This window comes from Phyllobates terribilis, unplaced genomic scaffold, assembly GCF_046119375.1.
Source record: "Phyllobates terribilis strain yellow unplaced genomic scaffold, ASM4611937v1 Scaffold_5__5_contigs__length_657084704, whole genome shotgun sequence".
Classification (NCBI taxonomy): Eukaryota; Metazoa; Chordata; class Amphibia; order Anura; family Dendrobatidae; genus Phyllobates; species Phyllobates terribilis.
The window spans coordinates 297921832-297944077 of NW_027362765.1; positions in this window are offsets into that span (position 1 = coordinate 297921832).

Below are 22246 nucleotides of genomic sequence, written 5' to 3' on the forward strand. Positions count from 1 at the left end.
CAGGGGCTGGAGGTTACACCCTCAACACATAGGGGCTGGAGGCCATACACCAACACCCAGAAGCTGGAGGCCACAACCTCAACACACAGGGATTGGGCTGGAGTCCACACACCAACACACACGGATTGGGCTGGAGTCCAGACACCAACGCACAGGGATTGGGCTGGAGCCCACACACCAACGCACAGGGATTGGGCTGGAGTCCACACACCAACACACAGGGATTGGACTGGAGTTCACACACCAACACACAGGGATTGGACTGGAGTCCACACACCAACACAAAGGGATTGGGCTGGAGTCCACACACCAACACACAGGGATTGGGCTGGAGTCCACACACCAACACACAGGGATTGGGCTGGAGTCCAAACACCAACACACAGGGATTGGGCTGGAGTCCACACACCAACACACAGGGATTGGGCTGGATTCCACACACCAACACACAGGGATTGGGCTGGAGTCCACACACCAACACATAGTGATTGGGCTGGAGTCCACACACCAACACAGAGGGATTGGGCTGGAGTCCACACACCAACACACAGGGATTGGACTGGAGCCCACGCACCAACACACAGGGATTGGGCTGGAGTCCACACACCAACACACAGGGATTGGGCTGGAGTCCATGCACCAACACAAAGGGATTGGGCTGGAGTCCACACACCAACACACAGGGATTGGGCTAGAGTCCACACACCAACACACAGGGATTGGGCTGGAGTCCAAACACCAACACACAGGGATTGGGCTGGAGTCCACACACCAACACATAGGGATTGGGCTGGAGTCCACACACCAACACACAGGGATTGGGCTGGAGTCCACACACCAACACACAGGGATTGGGCTGGAGTCCACACACCAACACACAGAGATTGGGCTGGAGTCCACACACCAACACACAGGGATTGGGCTGGAGTCCACACACCAACACACAGGGATTGGACTGGAGTCCAAGCACCAACACACAGGGATTGGGCTGGAGTCCATACACCAACACACAGGGATTGGGCTGGAGTCCACACAACACACAGGGATTGGGCTGGAGTCCACACACCAACACGCAGGGGGACTGGAGTCCACACACCAACACCCAGGGTACTGGAGTCCACACACCAACACCCAGGGGGACTGGAGTCCACACACCAACACACAGAGGGACTGGAGTCCACACACCAACACACAGGGGGGACTGGAGTCCACACACCAACACACAGGGGGACTGGAGTCCACACACCAACACACAGGGGCTGAGCTGGAGGCCACACACCAACACACAGGGGCTGGGCTGGAGGCTGTACACCAACACACAAGGGCTGGAGGCCACACCCCAACACACAGGGGGACTGGAGTCCACACACCAACACACAGGGGGGACTGGAGTCCACACACCAACACACAGGGGGACTGGAGTCCATACACCAACACACAGGGGCTGAGCTGGAGGCCACACACCAACACAGAGGGGCTGGGCTGGAGGCCGTACACCAACACACAAGGGATGGAGGCCACACCCCGACACAGAAGGGCTGGAGGCCACACCCCAACACACAAGGACTGGAGGCAACACGCCAACACACAGGGATTCGGCTGTATAAAGGGATTCTTGAGTCCACACACCAACACCTAGAAGCTGGAGGCCACACCCTCAACACTCAGGGGTTGGAGTCTAAACACATTCCCACAGGGCCTGGAGGCCACACAACAACACACAGGGGTGCAGATGGAGGCTACACTCCAACACACATTGGTGGTCTGGAGGCCACACAAAAACTCAAAGGCGCTGGAGGTATTGACTGGTGCTGGTGGTTGTTGCCAGATGCTGTTGGCTGGTGGTGTTGGTTGTTGCCAGATGGCATTGACTGGTGATGGTGGTGGTTGCCAGATGGTATTGGCTGATGGTTTTGGTTGTTGCCACATGCTATGGCCTGATGGTGGTGGTTATTGCCAGATGGTATTGGCCGGTAGTGGGTGTTGATGCCAGATGGTATTGGCTGGTGGTAGTGGATGTTGCCAGATAATTTTGACTGGTGTTGGTCGTTGTTGTCAGATGGTATTATTGGCTGGTGGTGGTGGTAGTGATTGCCAGATGGTATTGGCTGTTGATGGTGGTTGTTGTTGCCAGATGGCATAGGCATTGATGGTGGTTGTTGTTGCCATATGGTATTGGCTGTTGGTGGTTGTTGTTGCCAGATGGTATTAGCTGGTGGTGGTTGTTGCTATTTGGGGGCTGAAGGCCACACTAAAGCAAAGCGGCTGAGTTGGAGGCCATACACCAACACACAGAGGCTAAAGTCCACACACCAACACAGATGGGCTGGAATCCACAATCCAACAAAGAGCGGATGGAGTACACACACCAACATACAGGGGATGCAGGCCTCACACCAACATACAGGGGATGCAGGCCTCATACAAACACACTAGGGCTGGAGGCCACACACCAACAGGGGCTGGAGGCGGCTGGTGGTGGATGTTGCCAGATGGTATTGGCTGATGGTTGATGTTGCCAGATGGTATTGTCTGGTGGTGTTGGTTTTTGCCAGATGGTATTGGCTAGTGGTGATTGTGGGTGCCAAATGGTATTTGTTGTTGGTGGTTGTTGCCAGATAGTATTGCCTGGTGGTGTTGGTTGCTGCCAGATGGTATTGACTTGTGGTCGTGGTTATTGGCAGATGCTATTGGCTGGTGATTTTGGTTGTTGCCAGATGCTATTGGCTGGTGGTTTTGGTTGTTATAAGATGCTTTTAGATGGTGGTGGTGGTTGTTGCCAGATGGTATTCAGCTGGTGGTGGGTGTTGCTATACGGGGGCTGGAGGCCACACACCAAGACACAGGGGATACAGGACTCACACCAACACACATGGGGATGCAGGCCTCACACCAATACACAGGGGCTGGAGGCCGCACACCAACACACAGGGGCTGGAGGCTGCTGGTGATGGTTGTTGTTGCCAGATGGTATTAGCTAGTGGTGGTTGTGTCAGATGGTATTGGCTGTTGGTGGTTGCTGCTAGATGCTATTGGCTGGTGGTTTTGGTTGTTGCCACATACTATGGGCTGATGGTGGTGGTTATTGCCAGAATGTATTGGCTGGTAGTGGGGGTTGATTCCAGATGGTATTGGCTGGTGGTCGTGATTGTTGCCAGATGATATTGGCTGGTGGTGATTGTTGTTGCCAGATGATATTGGATGATGGTGGTTGTTATTGCCAGATGGTATTGGCTGGTGGTGGCTTCTGTTGCCAGATGGTATTGGTTGGTGGTGGTTGCTGTTGCAAGATGGTATTAGCTGGTGATGGCTGTTGCTATATGGGGGCTAAAGTCCACACACCAACACACAAGGGCTGGAGGCCACACACCAACACACATGGGCTGGAGGCCATACACTAACACACTTGGGCTGGTGGGCACATACCAAAACAGAGGGGGCTGGAAACCACACACCTACACAGCCAGGTGCTAAGCAGGAGGCTACACATGCTGGAGGCCACACATAAACACACATTTGTTTGAGGCCACACTTCAACATAGAGGGTTTGGAGGCCACACACCAACATAGAGGGCCTGGAGGACACTCACCAAGGGTCTTGGCTGGAGTTCACATTTCAACACAGGGGCTGGGCTGAATGGAGGTCACACACCAACACACAGGGGCTGGGCTGCACATAGGTCACACACCAACACACAGGGAGGCTGTAGTCCACACACCAACACACAGGGGGACTGGAGTCCACACACCAACACACAGGGGGACTGGAGTCCACACACCAACACAAAGGGGCTGAGTTGGAGGCCACACACCAACACACAGGGGCTGGGCTGGAGGCCGTACTCCAACACACAAGGGTTGGAGGCCACACCCCAGCACACAAGGGCTGGAGGCCACACCCCAACACACAAGGACTGGAGGCCACACGCCAAAACACAGGGATTCGGCTGTATAAAGGGATTCTTGAGTCCACACACCAACACCTAGAAGCTGGAGGCCACACCCTCAACACACAGGGGTTGGAGTCTAAACACAAACCCACAGGGCCTGGAGGCCACACAACAACACACAGGGGTGCAGATGGAGGCTACACACCAACACACAGGGGTCGTCTGCAGGCCACACAAAAACTCATAGGCGCTGGAGGTATTGACTGGTGGTGGTGGTTGTTGCAAGATGCTGTTGGCTGGTGGTGTTGGTTGCTGCCAGATTGCTTTGACTGGTGATGGTGGTGGTTTCCAGATGATATTGGCTGATGGTTTTGGTTGTTGCCACATGCTATGGCCTGATGGTGGTGGTTATTGCCAGATGGTATTGGCTGGTAGTGGGTGTTGATGCCAGATGGTATTGGCTGGTGGTAGTGGATGTTGCCAGATGATATTGACTGGTGGTGGTCGTTGTTGTCAGATGGTATTATTGGCTGGTGGTGGTGGTAGTGATTGCCAGATGGTATTGGCTGTTGATGGTGGTTGTTGTTGCCAGATGATATAGGCATTGATGGTGGTTGTTGTTGCCATATGGTATTGGCTGGTGGTGGTTGTTGTTGCCAGATGGTATTGGCTGTTGGAGGTTGTTGTTGCCAGATGGTATTAGCTGGTGGTGGTTTTTTCTATTTGGGGGCTGAGGGCCACACTAAAACAAAGCGGCTGAGTTGGAGGCCATACACCAACACACAGAGGCTAAAGTCCACACACCAACACAGATGGGCTGGAATCCACAATCCAACAAAGAGCGGATGGAGTACACACACCAACATACAGGGGATGCAGGCCTCACACCAACATACAGGGGATGCAGGCTTCATACAAACACACTAGGGCTGGAGGCCACACACCAACAGGGGCTGGAGGCAGCTGGTGGTGGATGTTGCCAGATGGTATTGGCTGATGGTTGTTGTTGCCAGATGGTGTTGGCTGGTCGTGTTGGTTTTTGCTAGATGGTATTGGCTAGTGGTGATTGTTGGTGCCAAATGGTATTGGTTGTTGGTGGTTGTTGCCAGACAGTATTGCCTGGTGGTGTTGGTTGCTGCCAGATGACATTGACTTGTGGTCGTGGTTATTGGCAGATGCTATTGGCTGGTGATTTTGGTTGTTGCCAGATGCTATTGGCTGGTTGTTTTGGTTGTTGCAAGATGCTTTTATATGGTGGTGGTGGTTGCTGCCAGATGGTATTCAGCTGGTGGTGGGTGTTGCTATACGGGGGCTGGAGGCCACACACCAAGACACAGGGGATACAGGACTCACACCAACACACATGGGGACGCAGGCCTCACACCAATACACAGGGGCTGGAGGCTGCACACCAACACACAGGGGCTGGAGGCTGCTAGTGATGGTTGTTGTTGCCAGATGTTATTAGCTAGTGGTGATTGTGTCAGATGGTATTGGCTGTTGGTGGTTGTTGCCAGATGGTATTGGCTGGTGGTGTTGGTTGTTGCTAGATGCTATTGGCTGGTGGTTTTGGTTGTTGCCACATACTATGGGCTGATGGTGGTGGTTATTGCCAGATGGTATTGGCTGGTAGTGGGGGTTGATTCCAGATGGTATTGGCTGGTGGTCGTGGTTGTTGCCAGATGATATTGGCTGGTGGTGATTGTTGTTGCCAGATGGTATTGGATGATGGTGGTTGTTATTGCCAGATGGTATTGGCTGGTAGTGGCTTCTATTGCCAGATGGTATTGGCTGGTGGTGGTTGCTGTTGCAAGATGGTATTAGCTGGTGATGGCTGTTGCTATATGGGGGCTAAAGTCCACACACCAACACACAAGGGCTGGAGGCCACACACCAACACACATGGGCTGGAGGCCACACACTAACACACATGGGCTGGAGGCCACATACCAACACAGAGGGGGCTGGAAACCACACACCTACACAGCCAGGTGCTAAGCATGAGGCTATACATGCTGGAGGCCACACATAAACACACATTTGTTTGAGGCCACACATCAACATAGAGGGTTTGGAGGCCACACACCAACATAGAGGGCCTGGAGGACACTCACCAAGGGTCTTGGCTGGAGTTCACATTTCAACACAGGGGCTGGGCTGAATTGAGGTCACACACCAACACACAGGGGCTGGGCTGCACATAGGTCACACACCAACACACAGGGGTTGGAGTCCACACATCTGCACACAGGGGCTGGAGTCCACATATCTGCACACAGGGGCTGGAGTCCACACACCATCAAACAGCGACTGGAGGCCACACACGAACACACAGACTGGAGTCCACAGAACAGCACAGATGGGCTGGAATCCACACACCAACAAAGAGCAGCTGGAGGCCACACACAAACACACAAGGGATGCAGGCCTCACACCAACACATAGGGGCTAGAGGCCACACACAAACACAGTGGGGATGGAGGCCACACACCAACAGGAGATAGAGGCTGCTGGTGGAAGTAGTTGTTGCCAGATGGTATTGGTTGGTCCTGGTTATTGCCAGATGGTATTGGCTGGTGGTGGTTGTTGCCAGATGCTATTGGCTGGTTGTGTTGGTTGTTGCCAGATGGTATTGACTGGTGGTGGTGGTTGTTGCCATATGCTATTGGCCAGTAGTTGTGGTTGTTGCCAGATGCTATTGGCTGGAGGGGGTAGATGTTACCAGATGGTATTGGCTGGTAGTAGTGGTTGTTAATGCCAGATGGTATTGGCTGGTGATGGTGGTGTTTACCAGATGGTATGTCTGGTGGTGTTGGTTGTTGCCAGATGGTGGTGGTTGCTGTTACCAGATGGTATTAGCTGGTGGTGGTTGTTTCTATGTGGGGGTTGGAAGCCAAACATCAACACACATGGGCTGGAGGCAAACTCACAAACTCACAGGGGCTGGGCTGGAGGCCACATACCAATACACAGGAGCTAGGCTGGAGGTCACACACTAACACACAGCGGCTGGGCTGGGCTCGAGGCCACACACCAACACACAGGGGCTGGAGGCCGCACACCAACACACAGGGGCTGGGCTGGAGACCGCACACCAACACACAGGTGCTGGGCTGGAGGCTGCACACCAACACACAGGGGCTGGACTGGAGGCCGCACACCAACACACAGTGGCTGGACTGGAGGCTGTACACCAACACACAGGGGCAGACCTGGAGGCCGCACTCCAACACACAGGAGCTGGGCTGGAGGCCACACACCAATACACAGGGGCTGGGCTGGAGGCCACACACCAACACACAGGGGCTGGGCTGGAGGCCACACACCAACACACAGGGGCTGGGCTGGAAGCCACCCACCAACACACTGGAGCTGGGCTGGAGGCCACACACCAACACACAGGGGTTGGAGGCCACAAAGCAACACTCAAGGCCTGGGCTGGAGGCCACACATCAAGACAAAGGGGCTGAAGTCCACATACCAGCATACAAGCACTGGGCTGGAATACACATACCAACACCCAGGGGCTGGGGGTTACACCCTCAACACATAGGGGCTGGAGGCCACACACCAACACCCAGAATCTGGAGGCCACACCCTCAACACACAGGGATTGGGCTGGAGTCCACACACCAACACACAGGGATTGGGCTGGAGTCCACACACCAACACACAGGGATTGGGCTGAAGTCCACACACCAACACACAGGGATTGGGCTGGAATCCACACACCAACACACAGGGATTGGGCTGGAGTCCACACACCAACACACAGGGATTGGGCTGGAGTCCACACGCCAACACACAGGGATTGGGCTGGAGTCCACATACCAACACACAGGGATTGGGCTGGAGTCCACTCACCAACACACAGGGGGACTGGAGTGCACACGCCAACACACAGGGGGACTGGAGTCCACACACCAACACACAGGGGGGCTGGAGTCCACACACCAACACACAGGGGGGCTGGAGTCCACACACCAACACACAGGGGGGCTGGAGTCCACACACCAACACACAGGGGGGCTGGAGTCCACACACCAACACACAGGGGGGCTGGAGTCCACACACCAACACACAGGGAGGCTGGAGTCCACACACCAACACACAGGGGGACTGGAGTCCACACACCAACACACAGGGGGACTGGAGTCCACACACCAACACACAGGGGGACTGGATTCCACACGCCAACACACAGGGGCTGGACTGGAAGCCGCACACCAACACACAGGGGCTGGGCTGGAGGCTACACCCCAACACACAAGGGCTGGAGGCCATACGCCAACACACAGGGATTGGGCTGTATAAAGGGATTCTTGAGTCCACACACCAACACCCAGAAACTGGAGGCCACACCCTCAACACACAGCGGTTGGATTCTAAACACAAACCCACAGGGCATGGAGGCCATACAACAACACACAAGGGTGCAGATGGAGGCTACACACCAACACACAGGGGTGGTCTGGAGGCCACACAAAAACTCAAAGGCGCTGGAGGCTACACACCAACACCACAGGGGCTGGGATAGAAACTATACACCAACATACAGGGGCTGGAGGCCACACACCAGCACACCAGAACTGGAGGCCACACACCAACACAAAGGGCCTGGAGTCCACACACCAACACACATGGGCTGAAGGCCACACACCAACACGCAGGTGCTGGAATCCAACACACCAAAACACACAGGCTGGAAGCCACACACAAACGCACAGAGCCTGGAGGCCACACACCAATACACAGGGGCTGGGATGCAGGCCAAACACCAACACACAGGTGCTGGGCTGGAGTCCACACACCAACACACAGGGGTTGGATTGGAGGCCACACACCAACACACAGGGGCAGGTCTGGAGGCCACACATCAACATAGGGTCTGAAGTCCAAAGACCAACACACAGGGGCTGGAATCCACACACCAACATACAGGGACTGGGCTAAAGTCCAGACACCAACACACAGGAGGATTGGAGTCCAGACAGCAACACACAAGGATTGGGCTGGAGTCCACACAACAACACACAGGTATTGGGCTGGTGTCCACACACCAATATAAAGGGTTTCTTGAGTCCACACACCAACACCCAGGAGCTGGAGGCCACACCGTCAACACACAGGAATTGGAGTCAAAACGCAAACCCACAGGGCCTGGAGGCCACACAACAACACACAAGGGTGCAGATGGAGGCTACACACCAACACACAGGAGCTCAGCTGGAGGCCACACATCAACACACAGGGGTGGTCTGGAGGCCACACAAAAACTCACAGGTGCTGGAGGCTACACACTAACACCACAGGGGCTGGGATAGAGACTATACACCAACATTCAGGGGCTGGAGGCCACACAACAACAGACAGGGGCTGGAGGCCACACACCAACACAAAGGGCCTGGAGTTCACACACCAACACACAGGTGCTGGAAGCCAACACACCAACACACACAGGCTGGAAGCCACACACCAACGCACAGAGCCTGGAGGCCACACACTAATACACTGGGGCTGGGATGCAGGCCACACACCAACACACAGGTGCTGGGCTGGAGTCCACACACCAACACACAAAGGCTGGAGTCCACACAACAACACACAGTGGCTGAGCTGGAGGCCACACACCAACACATAGGGGCTGGGCTGGAGGCCACACACCAACACACAGGGGCTGGGCTGGAGGCCATAAACCAGCACACAGCGGCTGGGATGTAGTCCACACACCAACTCACAGGGGCTGGGCTGAAAATCACTTGACTGGAGACTACACACCAACACACAGGGGTGGGCTGGAGGACACACAACTGACAAGGGCTAGAGGCTACACACCAACACACAGGTGCTGGGATAGCGGCCACACACCAACTCAGAGGGGCTGGAGGCCACACACCAACACACAGGGGCTTGGATAGAGGCTACTCACCAACTCAGAGGGGCTGGAGGCCACACACCAACACACCCAGGGGCTGGGCTGGAGGCCACACACCAACACACAGGGGCTGGGCTGGAGGCCATAAACCAGCACACAGCGGCTGGGCTGTAGTCCACACACCAACTCACAGGGGCTGGGCTGAAAATCACTTGACTGGAGACCACACACCAACACACAGGGGTGGGCTGGAGGACACATAACTGACAAGGGCTAGAGGCTACACACCAACACACAGGGGCTGGGATAGCGGTCACACACCAACTCAGAGGGGCTGGAGGCCACACACCAACACACAGGGGCTTGGATAGAGGCTACTCACCAACTCAGAGGGGCTGGAGGCCACACACCAACACACCCAGGGACTGGGCTGGAGGCCACACACCAACACACAGGGGCTGGGCTGGAGGCCATAAACCAGCACACAGCGGCTGGGATGTAGTCCACACACCAACTCACAGGGGCTGGGCTGAAAATCACTTGACTGGAGACTACACACCAACACACAGGGGTGGGTTGGAGGACACACAACTGACAAGGGCTAGAGGCTACACACCAACACACAGGTGCTGGGATAGCGGCCACACACCAACTCAGAGGGGCTGGAGGCCACACACCAACACACAGGGGCTTGGATAGAGGCTACTCACCAACTCAGAGGGGCTGGAGGCCACACACCAACACACCCAGGGGCTGGGCTGGAGGCCACACACCAACACACAGGGGCTGGGCTGGAGGCCATAAACCAGCACACAGCGGCTGGGCTGTAGTCCACACACCAACTCACAGGGGCTGGGCTGAAAATCACTTGACTGGAGACCACACACCAACACACAGGGGTGGGCTGGAGGACACACAACTGACAAGGGCTAGAGGCTACACACCAACACACAGGGGCTGGGATAGCGGTCACACACCAACTCAGAGGGGCTGGAGGCCACACACCAACACACAGGGGCTTGGATAGAGGCTACTCACCAACTCAGAGGGGCTGGAGGCCACACACCAACACACCCAGGGACTGGGCTGGAGGCCACACACCAACACACAGGGGCTGGGCTGGAGGCCATAAACCAGCACACAGCGGCTGGGCTGTAGTCCACACACCAACTCACAGGGCCTGGGCTGAAAATCACTTGACTGGAGGCCACACACCAACACACAGGGGTGGGCTGGAGGACACACAACTGACATGGGCTGGAGGCTACACACCAACACACAGGGGCTGGGATAGATGCCACACACGAACTCAGAGGGGCTGGAGGCCACACACCAACACACAGGGGCTTGGATAGAGGCTACTCACCAACTCAGAGGGGCTGGAGGCCACACACCAGCAGGCAGGGACTGGATGCCACACGCCAATACACCCACACACACGGGCGGGAAGCCACACACCAACACACAAGGTCTGTGCTGTAGGCCACACACTAACACACAGGGGCTGCAGGCTACACACTAACACACGGAGGCTGTAGTCCACACACCAACGAACAAGGGCTGTGCTTTTGTAGCACCCTGAGGATTCGGCTGCTACAGGGGTATTGCACCTCAACCCAGAGGTGTGATATTCCACTCCCGGGTAAGGATGGAGTGTGAAACTGAGTTCGGTAGGCTGCATGTGTAGCACCCTGAGGATTCGGCTGCTACAGGAGTATTGCACCTCAACCCAGAGGTGTGATATTCCACTCCCGGGCAAGGATGGAGAGTGGAACTGAGCTCGGTAGGCTGCATGCACTACATACATCCCATTTCCGAGGAACAGGCCGACGGTACTCCCACTTAGAAATGTGCAGGTACGACCGAGTCTGTTCCTGGCTGGAGTGGGAGGGGGGTGGTACATCCCAAGTAGTGTAGGGGCAGATAGGGGGAGCAGCCTGGGTAAAGATAGGAGCTCATTGGGTGCTGGTCACCTGAGCTCACACATAGAGGGTGTATATAAGGTGGGCACCAACTAAGATCAGGGTCAGATGCAGAGGGTCAGATGCAGAGAGTGAGCTGCAGAGAACAAGTCAGGAGCAGAGGAGAGAAGAAAGACAAAGACCCAGAGTGAGAGAGGAGAAAAGAGAGAGACCCAGAGCACAGAAGAGAAGGACTCTGAGATCCCAACTAAAAGCACCGGGTGAAGAGTCGGCATCAGGGTACCGGAACCCAAGCTGGTGGGGGTAAAAACAATCCCCAGCCAGAGACCGGAGACCGTGGGCAGCGTCTGCCACGGTCACCCATCACATCCACCCCGAAGGCACACCACATGAAGGGTCAGGGAACCCAGGGCCAAGGGTGTCCCAACAGAAGGCCCGAGGGAGCTGGACCTAGGTGGATTACTGGTGGGGACGGCCAGAGAACGGGACAGAAAGAGAGCTCAGGGCCACGCTCCGGACTTGTTTGGGGGTTGGCTGGATCCAGGACCTGGTGGACGCAGCACGGCTCGGGTGGTCACTAGCAGCTGGAGTGACCAGTACAACATCTGCAGTAAGTAAACACCCTTAACTGCACAACCCGACTCTGTCTTCACTGCCGTCTGCACTACACCACCACAACCCCCATCCTCTGCGTCTGTCCCCTCTGAGGCTATACCCCTCCCGTTGGGGGTTATCCCACCAAGCTGCGCACCCACCATCAGCCTCAGCGGACCCTGCTGCAGCGGCGGCCACAGTGACCGCATCACAACGGGTGGCGTAGTCGACACAAAAGAACTCTTAATAACATCTGTAGGACTGCCACATAACACGGAGTTTGACGCCCTGGGCACGGGCCGGGTCACAGCCGCTCGGAGACTACAACCCCCCATCTGATCCGGTGCCGGGTATTCCCCTCAAAAAGGAATATGTCCCAGGGGGCGCGTCAACTTTGGCGTAGTCGGCAGGATTACGTGCCCGCAACACCCGGGTACTGCGTGCCTGAAGGAAAGTGCAAGTTTACCTCAGAAAGAAATCTCCTGCCGGTTCCGGAGGGTCCACGCCATCGGACTCCATCACAGGTCGTTTCCCGCCGATTGTCCGCCATTTCCAGCTTGTTCCCGCCATCTGCAGAGTTTCCCGCCACTGGGCGACGCTTCCCGCCAAATCCGAAGATTTCCCGCCTTGGAAGAGCAGCGGACGCCATTATGGGCGTGCCAAAGGAGGGCAGGAGGCCGCCTCCCATCGTGGGCCAGGACAGAAAATGGCGCCAAAAGTGGAAACCGCCCCCACCAACAGAGACTGTGATGCTAGAGGTGTCTGTCAGCGTGAAAGAACTCCCCCTGGAGCTGACAGTCACCGAGTTGCCCCGGGACCGCCCTCGAAGTGGGAGGAGACGAAAGAAAAGAACGAAGATGGGTGCCGCCTGGAGCAGTCTGGAGCGAGCGCACCCGGAGACAAGAAGTCTGGAGAGGAGTAGCAGAGAAGCTCACCCGGAGATGTCCAGAGAGCAGAGCAGCACCGGCCCGCTGGCCAGGAGCCTGCTGGAAGAAGAGCAGAGCAGCACCGACCCGTTGGTCAGGAGCCTGCTGGACACCACGACCCCACTAGGCCTAGTGGAGGTCCTTGCACAGCTCCCCCGAGACCGGGAGTGTGCACAGACTGCCCTGGAGGGCCTCGCACGGAGGATGGCCCGGGTACAGCGCGAGATATTGGCGGAATGGAGCCGGGAGATGGCCCAGCAAGCTGAAACCAAAACGCGAGCTGAAACCAAGACCCGGAGCACGCCAGCCGAGATGAGGAAGGAGACCGCCTCTGAGGATGGCGCGGGAGGACCAAAGGCCGGAGACGGCGCCGAGGAGGGAGCCGAACGCAAGGAGGCAGGTAAAGGGGACGCCTATACCCCAAGCCATGACACCGCTTACCTGCCCCAGCTCCCCGTCGCAGAGCCCGAAAGTCCCCCTGCTGTGCCCGAAAACGCCATGTCACCGACGCCGACTAGGCCCCAACCGGAAGCCGCCGCCGCGACCCCTGTGACGTCACACGCCTCGACCCCGAGCGTGACCAAGCAGGAAGTACCACCAGCCTGGTCGCAGGGCCTAGTACCCCCGGGCGCCGCAATACCAACAGCGCCCCCTACCTCCGCGGAGCCTCCGGCCTGGTCGCAAGGCCAGGTAGCCCAGGGCGCCGCCGTATTAACGGTGCCTTTCACCTTCCAGGTGCCCCAGGCCTGGCCGCAAGGCCTGGGCAACCCGGGCGCCACCACCACCGCGCCCGCACCCGTAAAACCAAGGGTGCCGCGTCTGGGAGAGGACTTGTTTGCCCAGCACACGTGGCCGGACGGGCAGCCTTTCATCTGGCCCCAGAAGTATTACGAACTGGAGCACCAGAGGAGGGTTGGGGCCATGTGTGCACCCCTGATTCCGGCTCCGAAGCCCGTAATAAGGATCTCGCCCCCGCTAGCGGAAGCGCAGTTTGAGTGGGACCCCACCGGAGAAGATCTAATGGGGTTCACTCAGGAAACCAGGGCAGCTGCAGCAGAGCGTGCTGAGTGCTGCCGCCAACAGCTCGAGGAGTTTGCGAGGGAGCGGAGAGAGAGGCGGGTCCGGGAACAGCAAGCTCAAGTGAGGAGCGCGGAGCAGAAGAGCCGGACCAGGAGGGACCCCCGTGCAGCGCATTGTCCCCGCACCATCGGGACAGTGATCAAGTTCAACCAGCAGCATGGGTGGGGCTTCATTAGAGACAACAACACCCCCGGCGACGTCTTTGTCACGCGCAGAGACGTGGAGTCCCATCTGCCGGAGGGGCACAGAGGTCGTGACCTCTACATCGGAGACGAGGTCACCTTCACCCGGCACAAGTGTGCCAAAGGACCTTACGCCCTCCACGTACACCGCCTGACGGAGGAGGAGTTGCAGTGCGAGGAGGAGGAGCAAGAGGACCCGGACGGGTCTGAAGTTACAACCAGCTATAAGCAAGAGCAGGAGGACGCCGTCGCTAAGGACAGCGAAGCAGAAGATGTATATAGTTGCCCGTCGGGGCACAGTAAACTGAAACAGTAAACTGAAACTGAAACTGTTGTTGCTAATATAGTCCCCGTTGGGACCAGCAAGTGTGAACTGTTTACCCGTTAACCCCTTCATCCCACAGGCTGAGGACTGTGAGCAGCCATTCCCTTCCCTTTACCTGGCCGAGGACTGAGAGCGGCCAACTTCCCCTGTAAATAGTTGCGTTTCCTAAAGCGCTCCCTACCGGTTTTATAGGAAAACCAGTTTTTCTAAGAGACTGTCGCACTTTTCCCGGACACACGTTGCACAGTGTCCGGAGGAGGAACCTGAAACAAGAGACGACGAGAATGTTTATATGAAAAGTTTTATATATATAATGTTTTATATGTTTTATATGTTTATGAAAAAAAATTGTATGTTTTGGTGTTTTTGTCTTTACAGCCCGAGGACGTGCTGTGATTTACCAGGGGGGAATGTAGCACCCTGAGGATTCGGCTGCTACAGGAGTATTGCACCTCAACCCAGAGGTGTGATATTCCACTCCCGGGCAAGGATGGAGAGTGGAACTGAGCTCGGTAGGCTGCATGCACTACATACATCCCATTTCCGAGGAACAGGCCGACGGTACTCCCACTTAGAAATGTGCAGGTACGACCGAGTCTGTTCCTGGCTGGATTGGGAGGGGGGTGGTACATCCCAAGTAGTGTAGGGGCAGATAGGGGGAGCAGCCTGGGTAAAGATAGGAGCTCATTGGGTGCTGGTCACCTGAGCTCACACATAGAGGGTGTATATAAGGTGGGCACCAACTAAGATCAGGGTCAGATGCAGAGGGTCAGATGCAGAGAGTGAGCTGCAGAGAACAAGTCAGGAGCAGAGGAGAGAAGAAAGACAAAGACCCAGAGTGAGAGAGGAGAAAAGAGAGAGACCCAGAGCACAGAAGAGAAGGACTCTGAGATCCCAACTAAAAGCACCGGGTGAAGAGTCGGCATCAGGGTACCGGAACCCAAGCTGGTGGGGGTAAAAACAATCCCCAGCCAGAGACCGGAGACCGTGGGCAGCGTCTGCCACGGTCACCCATCACATCCACCCCGAAGGCACACCACATGAAGGGTCAGGGAACCCAGGGCCAAGGGTGTCCCAACAGAAGGCCCGAGGGAGCTGGACCTAGGTGGATTACTGGTGGGGACGGCCAGAGAACGGGACAGAAAGAGAGCTCAGGGCCACGCTCCGGACTTGTTTGGGGGTTGGCTGGATCCAGGACCTGGTGGACGCAGCACGGCTCGGGTGGTCACTAGCAGCTGGAGTGACCAGTACAACATCTGCAGTAAGTAAACACCCTTAACTGCACAACCCGACTCTGTCTTCACTGCCGTCTGCACTACACCACCACAACCCCCATCCTCTGCGTCTGTCCCCTCTGAGGCTATACCCCTCCCGTTGGGGGTTATCCCACCAAGCTGCGCACCCACCATCAGCCTCAGCGGACCCTGCTGCAGCGGCGGCCACAGTGACCGCATCACAACGGGTGGCGTAGTCGACACAAAAGAACTCTTAATAACATCTGTAGGACTGCCACATAACACGGAGTTTGACGCCCTGGGCACGGGCCGGGTCACAGCCGCTCGGAGACTACAACCCCCCATCTGATCCGGTGCCGGGTATTCCCCTCAAAAAGGAATATGTCCCAGGGGGCGCGTCACATGCACTACACACATCCCATTTCCGAGGAGCAGACCGACGGTACTCCCACTTAGAAATGTGCAGGTACGACCGAGTCTGTTCCTGGCTGGAGTGGGAGGGGGGTGGTACATCCCAAGTAGTGTAGGGGCAGATAGGGGGAGCAGCCTGGGTAAAGATAGGAGCTCATTGGGTGCTGGTCACCTGAGCTCACACATAGAGGGTGTATATAAGGTGGGCACCAACTAAGAACAGGGTCAGTTGCAGAGAGAAAGTCAGCGAGCTGAGGAGAAGAGAGACCCAGAGTGAGAGAGGAGAAAGAGAGACCCAGAGGGGGAAACAGAAGAAAAGGACTCCAAGACCCCAAACTAAATCCCCGGGTGAAGAGTCGGCACAGGGTACCGGAACCCAAGCTGGTGGGGGCAAAAACACTCCCCAGCCAGAGACCGGAGACCGTGGGCAGCGTTTGCCACGGTCACCCACCACATCCACCACGAAGGCATACCACGAGGAGGGTCAGGGAACCCAAGGCCAAGGGTCTCCCAACAGAAGGCCCGAGGGAGCTGGACCTGGGTGGATCAATAGTGGGGACGGCCAGAGAAAGGACAGAAGGAGAGCTCAAGGTCACGCTCCGGACTTATTTGGGAGTTGGCTGGATCCAGAACCTGGTGGACGCAGCATGGCTCGGGAGGTCACTCGAAGCTGGAGTGACCAGAACATCAGCAGTGAGTAAACATCCTAAACTGCATAACCCGACTCTGTCTCTGATTGCCGTCTACACTGCATCACCACAACTCCCATCCTCTGCACCTGATCCCCCTGAGGCTATACCCCACCCGTTGGGGGTTATATCACCAAAGCTGCACCTACACCACCAGCCTCAGCGGACCCTGCTGCAGCGGCGGCCACAGTGACCGCAACACAACGGGTGGCGTAGTCGACATTAAGAACTTAGTAACATCTGTAGGACTGCCACATACAACTGAGTTTGACACCCTGGGCACGGACCGGGTCACAGCCACTCGGAGACTACAACCCCCATCTGATCCGGCTCCGGATATTCCCATAAAGAATATGGCCCAGGGGGCGCGTCAACTTTGGCGTAGTCGGCAGGATTACGTGCCCACAACAACCGGGTACTGCGTGCCTGAAAGAAAGAACGAGTTTACCTCAAAAAGAAGTCTCCTGCCGGTTCCGGAGGGTCCCCGCCATCGGACCCCATCACCAGTCGATTCCCGCCGGGTGTCCGCCATTAACAACTTTTTCCCGCCATCTGCAGAGTTTCCCGCCACTGGGAAGCGATTCCCGCCATTTCCAAAGGTTTCCCGCCTTGGAAGAGCGGACGCCATTATGGGCGTGCCAGAGGGTGGCGAGAGGCCACCTCCCATCGTGGGCCAGGACCGAAAATGGCGCCAAAAGTGGAAACCGCCCCCACCAACAGAGACTGTGATGCTAGAGGTGTCTGTCAGCGTGAAAGAACTGCCCCTGGAGCTGACAGTCACCCAGTGGCCCCGGGACCGCCCTCGAAGTGGGAGGAGACGAAAGAAAAGAACGAAGATGGGTGCCGCCTGGAGCAGTCTGGAGCGAGTGCACCCGGAGGCAGGAAGCCTGGAAAGGAGTAGCAGAGAAGCTCACCCGGAGATGGCGAGAGAGCAGAGCAGCACCGGCCCGCTGGCCAGGAGCCTGCTGGAAGAAGAGCAGAGCAGCACCGACCCGTTGGTCAGGAGCCTGCTGGAAACCACGACCCCACTAGGCCTAGTGGAGGTCCTTGCACAGCTCCCCCGAGACCGGGAGTGTGCACAGACTGCCCTGGAGGGCCTCGCACGGAGGATGGCCCGGGTACAGCGAGAGACATTGGCGGAGTGGAGCCGAGAGATGGCCCAGCAAACCAAGACCCGGAGCACGCCAGCCAAGATGAGGAGACAGACCGCCTCTGAGGATGGCGCGGGAGGACCCAAGGCTGGAGACGGCGCCGAGAAGGGAGCCGAACGCATGGAGGCAGGTAAAGGGGACGTCTATACCCCAAACCAGGACACCGCTTACCTGCCCCAGCTCCCCGTCACAGAGCCCGAAAGTCCCCCTGCTGTGCCCGAAAACGCCATGTCACCGACGCAGACTAGGCCCCAACCGGAAGCCGCCGCCGCGACCCCTGTGACGTCACACGCACCGACCCCGAGCGTGGCAAAACAGGAAGTAACACCAGCCTGGTCGCAGGGCCTAGAATTCCCGGGCGTCGCATCACCAACAGCGCCCCCTACCTCCGCGGAGCCTCCGGCCTGGCCGCAAGGCCAGGTAGCCCAGGGCGCCGCCGTCCTAACGGTGCCCTTCACCTTCCAGGTGCCCCAGGCCTGGCCGCAAGGCCTGGGCAACCCGGGCGCCACCACCACCGCGCCCGCACCCGTAAAACCAAGGGTGCCGCGTCTGGGAGAGGACTTGTTTGCCCAGCACACGTGGCCGGACGGGCAGCCTTTCATCTGGCCCCAGAGGTATTATGAACTGGAGCACCAGAGGAGAGTTGGGGCCATGTGTGCACCCCTGATTCCGGCTCCGAAGCCCGTGATAAGGATCTCGCCCCCGCTTGAAGAGGCCCAATTTGAGTGGGACCCCACCGGAGAAGACCTAATGGGGTTCACTCAGGAAACCAGGGCAGCTGCAGCGGAGCGTGCTGAGTGCTGCCGACAGCAGCTCGAGGAGTTTGCGAGGGAGCGGAGAGAGAGGCGGGTCCGGGAACAACAGGCCCAAATAAGGAGCGCCGAGCAGAAGAGCCGAACCAGGAGGGACCCCCGTGCAGCGCACAGTCCCCGTACCACCGGGACTGTAATAAAGTTTAACCTGCAGCATGGGTGGGGCTTCATCAGAGACAACAACACCCCCGGCGACGTCTTTGTCACGCGCAGAGACGTGGAGTCCCATCTGCCGGAGGGGCACAGAGGTCGTGACCTTTATATCGGGGACGAGGTCACCTTTACCCGGCACAAGTGTGCCAAAGGACCTTACGCCCTCCATGTGCATCGCCTGACAGAGGAGGAGCTGCGATGTGAGGAGGAAGAGCAAGAGGATCCGGACGGGTCTGAAGCTGAGATCCCCAAGGAAGGAGCAGGAGGAAGACGCTGTTGAGTACAGCGGAGCAGGTGCTGTAAATAGTTACCCGATCGGGGTATAAAGAAACTGTTACTGCAAATATAGTCCCCGTTGGGACCAGCTGGTGTGAACTGTTACCCATTTTTCCCTTAATCCCACTGACCGAGGACTGAGAGCGGTCATTCCTCCCCAATACCTGGCCGAGGACTGAGAGCGGCCACCTTCCCTTTTGTATATAGTTGCGCGTCCTAAAGCGCCCCCTACCGGTTTTATAGGAAAACCAGTTTTCCAGAAAGACTGTCGCACTTTACCCGGTCACGCGTTGCACAGTGACCGGAGGAGGAGCCAGAGGCGACGAGAAAGTTTTATATATATAATGTTTTATATATTTTATATGTTTATGAAAAATTTTGTATGTTATGTGATGTTTTTGTCTTACAGCCCGAGGACGTGCTGTGATTTACCAGGGGGGAATGTAGCACCCTGAGGATTCGGCTGCTACAGGGGTATTGCACCTCAACCCAGAGGTGTGATATTCCACTCCCGGGTAAGGATGGAGTGTGAAACTGAGTTCGGTAGGCTGCATGCACTACACACATCCCATTTCCGAGGAGCAGACCGACGGTACTCCCACTTAGAAATGTGCAGGTACGACCGAGTCTGTTCCTGGCTGGAGTGGGAGGGGGGTGGTACATCCCAAGTAGTGTAGGGGCAGATAGGGGGAGCAGCCTGGGTAAAGATAGGAGCTCATTGGGTGCTGGTCACCTGAGCTCACACATAGAGGGTGTATATAAGGTGGGCACCAACTAAGAACAGGGTCAGTTGCAGAGAGAAAGTCAGCGAGCTGAGGAGAAGAGAGACCCAGAGTGAGAGAGGAGAAAGAGAGACCCAGAGGGGGAAACAGAAGAAAAGGACTCCAAGACCCCAAACTAAATCCCCGGGTGAAGAGTCGGCACAGGGTACCGGAACCCAAGCTGGTGGGGGCAAAAACACTCCCCAGCCAGAGACCGGAGACCGTGGGCAGCGTTTGCCACGGTCACCCACCACATCCACCACGAAGGCATACCACGAGGAGGGTCAGGGAACCCAAGGCCAAGGGTCTCCCAACAGAAGGCCCGAGGGAGCTGGACCTGGGTGGATCAATAGTGGGGACGGCCAGAGAAAGGACAGAAGGAGAGCTCAAGGTCACGCTCCGGACTTATTTGGGAGTTGGCTGGATCCAGAACCTGGTGGACGCAGCACGGCTCGGGAGGTCACTCGAAGCTGGAGTGACCAGAACATCAGCAGTGAGTAAACATCCTAAACTGCATAACCCGACTCTGTCTCTGATTGCCGTCTACACTGCATCACCACAACTCCCATCCTCTGCACCTGATCCCCCTGAGGCTATACCCCACCCGTTGGGGGTTATATCACCAAAGCTGCACCTACACCACCAGCCTCAGCGGACCCTGCTGCAGCGGCGGCCACAGTGACCGCAACACAACGGGTGGCGTAGTCGACATTAAGAACTTAGTAACATCTGTAGGACTGCCACATACAACTGAGTTTGACACCCTGGGCACGGACCGGGTCACAGCCACTCGGAGACTACAACCCCCATCTGATCCGGCTCCGGATATTCCCATAAAGAATATGGCCCAGGGGGCGCGTCACTTTAGGCCACACATCATCACACAGGGTCGGGAGGCCACACAGCAACACACAGGGACTGTGCTGGAGGCCACACACACCAACACACAGGGGCTGGGCTGGAGTCCACAAACCAACACACAGGGGCTGTGATAGAGTCCACACACCAACACAAAGGGCCTGGAGGCCACACACACACCAACACACAGGGGCTGGGCTGGAGGCCACAAACCAACACACAAGGACTGGAGACCACACAGCAAAACAGAGGGGTTTAGATGGAGGCCACACACCAACATATCGATACTGTAATCCATTGGTTCTACACTGAATATTTTTTCCATCTCTTTTTCTTATGGATTTTTTTCCATTCCATAAATCATTTAATCTTGCATAGAAAACTTCAACTTCTGAGAAGATCTTTTTGGTGTCTGGAGCAGAATATCAGGATGTCTTTAAGTTCTCACTTTAAACACTATTTGCCAAAGGCAACAAAAAAAACAACCTAAAGACCTTAAAATATAACTATTATTTGACTAGTATAAGGGAGTATAACTTTAAAAGTTTGCAGAGGTCAGTATAACAACTAGCTAACTATCCAGGATCCATTGATCTCTCATTTCATCTATCTGTATGACTACTATATATCCTAAGGCAAGCAAGGTGTGGCCGCTACCTATACTCTCCTATGCTTATGTATGACTTTTGTATACTGACTACTGCCATTAAAACAAAACACAGAGCCTCCCCAACATGTTTCACCAGAGATCTGGCGTCATCAGGGGATAGAGGCTCTGGTGAAACATGTTGGGGAGGCTCTATGTTTTGTTTTAATGGCAGTAGTCAGTATACAAAAGTCATGTGTTAATTCATAGTTTTGATGCCTTCAGTGTGAATGTACAATGAAAATTCAGAAAAATCTTTAAATGAGAAGGTGTGTCCAAACTTTTGGTCTGTACTGTATATATATATATATATATATATATATATATATATATACACACACACAAACCCTGCTGTATACTCCTATAATGTATATATGTACACCACCTGCTGTATACCCTGCGTGATATACTGTATATTCATCCTGCAGTATAACCCTATAATATGCTTATATATGTACAC